Genomic DNA, 8977 nt, shown 5'->3' on the forward strand with positions numbered 1-8977 from the left:
ATGAGATCCAGGAGAGACAATACTGTAAATTCTAGTGCAAGTCTCAGTAATTTATCACAATTTAAAAACAAACAGGCAGAGAGGAATCCCTTTCTATTAGCAGAGGGGCATCCTTTTTGTCTTATTCAATACTTCAGCTGATTGGTTCAGACCCACCTACTTTAGGGCTGGCAATCTGCTTTACTCGGTCTACCCATTTAAATGTTAGTCTCATTATAAAAACTCACTCACAGATGCACCCAGAATAAAGTTTGGCCATATACCTGGACACACCATGGCCCAGTCTGACGCATAAAATTAACAGTCACAGGTCCGCCCCTTATCAACTTGGCATTTATATGCATCTCCTTAAATGGTACTTATTCTCCAAATAAAGATAATAACAAGATCATAATCTTCCTAACATGAAACAAAGATCCTTAGTACAACAGAAAACACACTAACTCCTTCTGCAGAAGAGAAGGTAAAGTCCTTGAGTGATGGTTGCTCCTTTCATTGATATTCTGTAACTTAAATACTATTATGTAAAATTAACAATACATTAATATTATGATATAAAGTCAATTTATCTTATGTTACATAATAAGGGGATAAGAGAGGAAAAAAAGACATTTGTTTAATGGATATATTTCTATATATTACATATAAATATTAATACAAGTCATTATTTGCATATATAAATATGACTTAACTATATGTATTATACACACACACAAACAAATAACAACACAAAGTAAAAATACTCATGACCATTGACAATGACAATACTTATTTCTGTAACTGGTCACAGGATAGTATCTGGTATTTGTAATTACCTTCTTCTACTGACCGTTGTGTATTGCCTTTACTTTCAGAAAGAACCTCAGCTTTCTGGTTGTAGTTATTTACCTAGTGGGGAGGCTTAAACCTTCATTCCTAAAGGGTATGGGCCTCCAGTAGTCATGTCTGAATTGAGTTGTTGTAGTTTTGCATTGACCTTAATCACAGCGTGTAATATTATTAAGAGACACCCTAAGGGATCTCCCGTACAACAGACATACACTTCCTTACCACATTGTGGAGTAGTAGTATAATTTATCCTTTGTAGTAAGTATTATTCACCCCAGACAGCAAAATTACTCCTTCTGCATATTGAGACAGAAGTATGAAGAGCACAAAGTATCCAGACATTACTCTTATTTCAGATCAACAGAATAAGTGTTATGTATTCTGGTGGAAGCATTGCTTCCTCTGGAACTAGGGCCTCAAGACCCAAGAGCAGAAGGTCATGAAAACAGGAAGCAAAAATTTTTCTAGAGGGCTACTAGAAGTAATATTGAGTGGTGCCACTTCCATTTCCACCCCTTCATTTTTGGAGCTTTGAATCTTAGTCGTGGGAGAAACAACACAAATTATTGGACACTGAATCACAGTATACATAGCCTGTGATGATTAATTTTATGTGTCAGCTTGACTGAGCTAAGGGATGCCCAGATAGGTAAACACTATTGCTGGATGTGTTAGTGAGGGTGTTTCTAGAAAAGATTAGCATTTGCATTGGTAGGCTAAATAAAGAAGATCCTTCTTATCAATGTGGATGGGCATTATCCATTGAGGGCCCAAGTAGAACAAAATGGCGGAGGAAGGATAAATTCTCTCACTCTCTTCTTGAGCTGGGACACCCATATTCTACTGTTCCAGGACATTGCAGCTCCTGTTCCTTGGGCTTTAGAACTTTCCCCTCCCCTTCAGATTTTATGCCTCAGGACTCAGACTGGGAGGCCTTTGGACTTGAGCTGAATTACACCACTGGCTTTCTTGGTTTTTCAGGTCAGAGATGGAATATTGTTGGACTACCCACATCCATAATTGTATGAGTCTATTTTCATAATAAATCTATTCATCTATCTCTATCTCCATTTCTATCTCTATCTCTATCTCTATCTATATATCCAGATCTATATCATTATATATCCTACTGGTCCTGTTTCTGTGGAGAACACTGCCTTCTGGAGAACCTCATCCCAGCTTTGAAGTTATTGCCACCTATCTGGTGTTGTAACTTAGTCTTCCAAAGGCCATTCCACACTTCTTTCAAACCAGCTGCTTCAGGATAGCAGGAAACATTATAAGACCAGGGAGTCTCATGAGCATGGCCAATTTCCCCATGTGAAGTCAGTTGTTTGATTAGAAGCAATGACAATGGATAAGCCATTCTCTGTATCAACAGATAGGAGTTCAAGTAGAACCATTGTGTTCAGGGAAGGCAAATTCATATTCAGAGTAACTGTCCATTCCAGAAAAGACAAAATGCTACTTCTTCCATGATTGAAGCAGTCCAATGTAATCGAGGTAGATTCCTGATCACCCAGGGGGATGATGCCATGTTGGAGACTCTGTGCTGCCCTCTGATGCTGGCCAGAATGGACACTCTGCACTAGTTGTAAACAGGTCAGTCTTTGTGAGTGGAAGTCCATGTTTGTGAGGGCATGTATAACTTCCATTCCTGCCACAATGGCCACTTTGTTCATGAGGCCATCGTGCAATGACAGGGATAGCTGCAGAAAGAGGCTGACTAATATTCACAGAACAGGTCATCTACCTTACTTCATTATTGAAATCCTCTGCTGAAGTCACACTTTGGTGAACATTCTCATGGGACACAAATATCTTCATGTTTTTGACTCATTCTGAGAGGTCTATCCATGTACCAATTTCCCAAATGTCCTTGTCACCATTTTTCCACTCATGTTAATTCCAAATCCCTGCTCATCCAGCCAAACCATTGGCCATGGCCCATGAATTCGTATATTATCTCAGATTTGGTCATCTCTCCTTCCAAGAAATGTGAACTACCAGGTACATCGCTCAAAGTTCTGCCCACTGGGAGGATTTCTCTTCACTGTCCTTCAGAGATATCCTGGTAAGAGGCTGTAGTGCTGCAGTTGTCCACTTTTGGATGGTGCCTGCATTTCACACAGAACCATTTGTAAATCAGGCCTGATTTCTTCTTCTGTTAGTTTATTGTAGGGGACTCCCAGTGATGCTAGGCTGGGAGAGAGAAGGAAGTGTAGCAGGAGTAGAGACCATGGACATTTGAGCCACGTCTTCATGTGTGCCTGCAGTGCCTTCTCCACTTGTGCCTGCAGAGCCTGCTGAGGCCAGTTCACATATAGACCATTTCCATTTGATGATGGAGTGCTAATGAGCATGTCCAACTTTATGGTTTGTTGGGTCAGATAACACCCACTTCATAATGGACAGCTCAGGTCTCATGGTAACTTGGGGGACCATGGTTAAGCATTCAGCTTCTACTAAGGGCCAGTAGCAGACAAAAAAACTCTGTATCAAAAGGAAAGTAGTTACCTGCAGAGAATGGCAGGGCTCTGTTCTAAAATTCCAAGGGTCTGTGCTTTACTCTATCTTTTAGGGGCCTGCCAAAGTCTCAAAACTGCATCCCTATCTGACACTGACATTTCAAGCATCATGGAATCTGTTGGACCAAGTGGCAGAACTGCTTGCACAGCAGCCTGGGCTTTATTAATAGCCTCCTGTTGTTCTGAGCTCTACTCTAAACAAGCAGCTTTTCAGGTTACTCAGTAAATGGGCTGGAGTAACACACCCAAATGAGGTATGTGTTGGCTTCAGAAGACAAAGAGGTCCATTAGGAATTGTTTCTCTCTCTCTCTCTTTTTATTATAGGAGGAGCCAGATGGACCAACTTATTCTTCATCTTAGAAGTGATACCTAGACATTTCCCACATCACTATATGCCAAGATAATTCACTGAGGTAGAAGACCCATGAGTTTTTATCAGATTTATTTTTTACACTCTGAGAGTAGTTGCTACTTCTTGTTCAGTAGGTCCAATCAGAGTAATGTCATTAGTGTGTGTGATGTCTTGTGGGAGGAAAGACGATGAAGACCCCTGTGAACTAAATTATAAGAGTTGATATACTTTGAGGTAAGACAGTGAAGGTCTGTTGCTGACCTTACTAGCTGAAAGCAAACTGCTTCTGGTGGCCCTATGGACAGATGTGGAGAAAAATGCATTTGCCAGATCAATAGCTACATACCAGGTACTAGGGAACGTGTTCATTTGCTTAAGCAATCAAACTACATCTGGTATAGCAGCTGCAACTGGAGTCACCACCTGGTTAAGTTTATGATAATCCACTGTCATTCTCTAAGATCCTTCTGTCTTCTGAACATGCCAAATAAGTGAGTAAGACGGGAACATGGTGGGAATCACCACCTTTGCATTTTTCAATTCCTTGATGGTGGCCCTAATTTCTGCAGTTCCTCCAGGAATGTGGTACTGCTTTTGGTTTACTTTTTTTCTTGATAAAGGCAGTTTTAGTGGCTTCCATTTTGCCTTTTCTGCTATAACAGTCTTCACTCCACAGGTCAGGGAACCAGTGTGGGGACTCTGCCAGCTACTGAATATATCTATTTCACTTACGCATTCCGCAACCAGGGAAATAATCACAGATTGTATTCAAGGTCCCCCTGGTCCCACAGGAAAGTGCATCCAAATCAAACTTTTTTGATCACCTGACCTTCATAAGTGCTACTCTGACTCGTGGACCACAGTATTCTTTTGGGTCTCCTGGAATCAGTATACTTCAGAGCCAGTGCAGTTCCAGCAGTCCCTCAAAGTTCTGATTATTTTATTTTCTCCAATGCAGTTACCTTGCTACACAGCTGTAGGTCCATTTTGGGAAGGCTGGGGGAAAGATTAACAAGATACATTTTTAGCAGTGTACTGGAGTCCTTCATCAAGAGGACCCAGCTTGCCCTTCATTCATGGGGTTCTGGATCTGTAAGTTGCTTCAGCTGAGGGGCTGTAACCCTGTTTTTATGATTCAGAGTATACTTTTGCTCTCTTGACCTAGAATGTTTCTGTTTATGCAGGTCAAGTATGAAATTAGTAGGATTCCTGTCTATTTCACTTCTAGAAACACCATGATCAAATAACCAACACCACAGGTCTGCATGAGTCAAACTATTCTGATTGCTGCTTTTACTCTGCTGTTCATTATGCTAACTACACCTACCATGCTTCGGGAGGTGAGACCTGCTGCTTGGCCCCTGCCACCCTGAGATCCAAATACTCCCAATGCAATCAGGTTTCCCAGTTCAGTGACTGCAGTCCCCATTGTAAGATCTGGTCTACAAAATCTTTTTCTTATTCTTGGTATCAGTCAAAAAAAAAAAAAGATTGCAAATTATTAATCTCGAATCTGAGAATTCTGTCTGATTTTCTTATTCTTTAAACATTTGTGATCAATTCCCAGTGAAAATCCCTTCTATAATCCATTCTACCTTTTCTGAAAAATTTCTGAATCTCAGTTACTGAAAAATAGGTAAAAGCTGCAATGTTCTCTACTGTTTTCTCCAGACAGTGCGCTTAGGCCTTCAATGTATAAAGACAGAAACAAAATCTTTTAGTCCTTCCTAGTACTTAATCACAGCAATTAAAGATCTTACTTTCTTTACCATTTTTTTTTTTCTTTTGAGAGAAGAGGAAATACGTTGGGAAGGTTTGGCTACCACTTTCCAAAAGCAATCGTTCCCCATTATCTTCAAGATATTCCTCAAGATTTTCAAGATATAGCTTCAAGATATTCCCTGTGGTGATTTTACTGTGAAACTCACACAATTAAGCAAAGTACTAGCTTTTTCTTAAAGCATTCCTTTTCCTACTTTATGTGCATCCACTCGTTTTAGTCAAGTAAGTTATGGTATAAAATATGCCACCCACCCCTCCACACATTCTCCAAGCAGAAGTTGTGAGACAAAGATGGAACAGACAAGAGCTTGAAAGAATCATAGAATCCCATTTGGTTTTGGAGATATGGTAAAGGAGGCAAACAGAAACACAAAGCGAGACTGTAGTGAGAAATCAAAGTGGGAAGATGCAGTCTTGGCTGTGATTGAAAGATCAATTATATTCCTACAAGAAAAAAATGTACTTTGTATGTATGAGCAGAGTTGAACGCAGGTCTTTCTTTCATTGAATAAAATGCCCTCAGAATACTTTATAGACAGACACCTTTAAGTGCAATGAATAATTTTCAGTTGGTAACTATATGCTTATTTGAAAAAAAAGATTTTAATGTGATGTTCTACTTAAGAATAATAAAATTATTTTATTCTTCTGATGAAAATATGGTATTTATCCATTATTACCTCTACAACACATTTTCCATTTAAAATTCCCCTATTTACTTTTACAAGTACAATTAGTTTAATATGATTATGTATCTCTAAGTTTTATATGTCAAATTACATTTTTTTCTGCTATGTTAAAAATAGGCAAACAGAAACAGAGTGAAAAGAGGACTAAGAAAAAAATATCTCTCTGCTATTTTGTCAGCTTGGCATTCAGTAATCCTTAGGGGAAACTTGACTTCTGAATTCAACTTAATAGAAAAGCCCCTATGAACCCTGTCATGGGAATAACTATTACAGAATTTGACACAAGTGAAGACAACTGGGATCACTGCTGCAGAGAATTTTATAACAATAAACCAAAATTTTTCTTGGCATAAGAAATCTAAGTTGGGTGGTTATCAATTAGGTGCTAGAGAAGGCTGATGAGACATTGAGCTTAGAGCATTATTCTCCACAGGGTGGAGGAGATGGAGAATTATTTCCATTTATGGTGAACAATTTGAAACATATATAAGAGCAATTATTTTTAGACTGCTAAAATCATTATTTCAGTTGAGTGGAATAATAATTTGTGTGATAGAATGATAATGAGTTGAAAAAACAATATATTTGTTTTAAATATTCAAAATCATGAAGTTATATGTGGATAAGTATTATAAAATAATGAACAACAAAACAACTGTTTACAATAGTTTTGAGTAATGATAAATGTACAAATAACCCTTAGATAACCTATAAATTTGTTCAAATAACCCTTTTAAATATAAGAAATTAAATATTGAAAAAGTTTTCTGTGATATTCCACTTACTGCATGTTTCACTTCCTGAAATCGATAATAAGCATCTTGCCACACATCTTGCTCTGCGAGAAGTTTGTTTCTCCTTTGGAAAGTTTTTAATAATATATATTAAAAGTGCTTTTAAATCTATAAATTTTTTTGAAGTGCATATATGTATCATTTTTAGTCATTGTCTTTCAGCAATATTATACAACTATGTTCATGGTATATTGGTATATCAGTTTAAAATGTTCTCGTTTAATCTTTTTGACATGTCTATGAAGTGGATCCTAGCTTATAGAGAGAAAACGGAGGCACAGAGAGGTTTTACCTCTTGCCCAAGTCACACAGCCTATGACCACAGAATCAGGACTCCAACTCTGGTCTGTCTGATTCAAAGCCCAGCCTATTCACGACAACTGTAGGATCTGCCAGATTATTTTCCTTCTAGTTCCACATGAGTAATAAAAACTCCATAGGAAGAAATCCCTCTGTGTGAGCCCATTCCTGCTGGGAGATGCCCAAGTTCCCACATTGGGCTTCCCTGTACATTTTATGCTTCCTCTAGCCTCTAGCTTCCAACTGAGAGAATCAGGTTGATTAAACTCTGAAAAGGCCAAAATCACCCATCAGAGAAATTGACAGGTGATTGCATCTCTGAATTATACAGGCTTGTCCTGTATTGTCTGGGATAACAGGTTAACATGGTTCTAAGAGCTGTTTATACATTCATTACATCATTTATATATTCTTCCAGATTAAATCCAAAGATTGAGAGCATGCATGTTTCAAGGTAAACACCACTGAATTTTAGGAATCCATTTTCATGCAAAAATGCTAGTTCAATAGCTTAAGATTAACTTAGTAATAAAAATAATAGGAATAAGGCTTTTCTCCTCTCTGGCTCCCTGAGGATCGGCAGCCGTCATGAAAGACACAGTAACTATCGAGACCAGGAAATTCATGACCAACTGATTCCTTCAGAGGAAACAAATGTTTGTTGACGTTCTTCATCCCGGGAAGGCAAGAGTACCTAAAACAGAAATTCAGGAAAAACTAGCCAAAATGTACAAGACTACCCTGGATGTCATCTTTGTATTTGGATTCGGAACCCATTATGGTGGTGGCAAGACAACTGGCTTTGGCATAATTTATGATTCCTTGGATTATGCAAAGAAAAATGAACCCAAACATGACTCACAAGACATGGCTTGTATGAGAAAAGGAAGACCTCAAGAAAACAACGAAAGGAACGCAAGAACAGAATGAAGGAAGTCGGGGGGACTGCAAAGGCCAGTGATGTTGCTGGCAAAAAGGAGTAAAGATTCTGCAGTGATTTCATCTGCAATAATTATGTGAAGTTTTCACAAGAGGATTAATAAATGGTAAAAAACTAGGAATAAGGAAAATGTAGTTGATAAAGATTACTGATTTCATTTTTCAGAGCAAAAGAGATGATCTACAAGATGGAAACAAGTGAACAATTAAAAAGACTTGGGCGAATGCTTTTGACAAACAGGTTCAGGATGATGAAAACATTTCAACATTTTTGTTTAGTATAATGTTTTAACCATTTCTCCAATATAAACTCTAGAAAATACATAAGTAATTAACTTACGGACAATGTTAGTAAGGAATAAAGTCTGGATAGCCTCCCAGACAAAAACTTTATGAAAATTTGGAATTATTCTTAAAATTCAAGTTTCTAATATTTTTATTCAATTTCTAATATTTTTAAAAATAATTTCTAATATTTTAAAAATTCAATTTTTAATATTTTTATTCTTTAAAACTCAAAGTGTAATTTATGAGTGTTAAGTTTTTCCATTTTTATGCACTTGCATTTTAATATGTTCTTGTGTGTTACATATCACGTATTTTGAGAACATTTTGTCATAAGTTGATCATCAACACACAAGCCTCACTTAACAGAAGTGTATAATAATACTTTTTAATTTCATAATATCCATCTTGCTCTTGTTAACTTAATGACAAAAACTGTCTTCCATCAGCATGCAGTAAATACTTCTGCAGTGGATTGA

At 37.6% G+C, this 8977-nt stretch overlaps 1 pseudogene; it reads left to right on the plus strand.

Moving 5' to 3' along the window:
* Window positions 1-7862: 7862 nt before the first annotated feature.
* LOC103596659 lies at window positions 7863-8257 on the plus strand (annotated as a pseudogene).
* Window positions 8258-8977: the final 720 nt, after the last annotated feature.

The sequence above is a fragment of the Galeopterus variegatus genome, unplaced genomic scaffold (genome assembly GCF_000696425.1).
Source record: "Galeopterus variegatus unplaced genomic scaffold, G_variegatus-3.0.2 Scaffold2066, whole genome shotgun sequence".
NCBI lineage: Eukaryota > Metazoa > Chordata > Mammalia > Dermoptera > Cynocephalidae > Galeopterus > Galeopterus variegatus.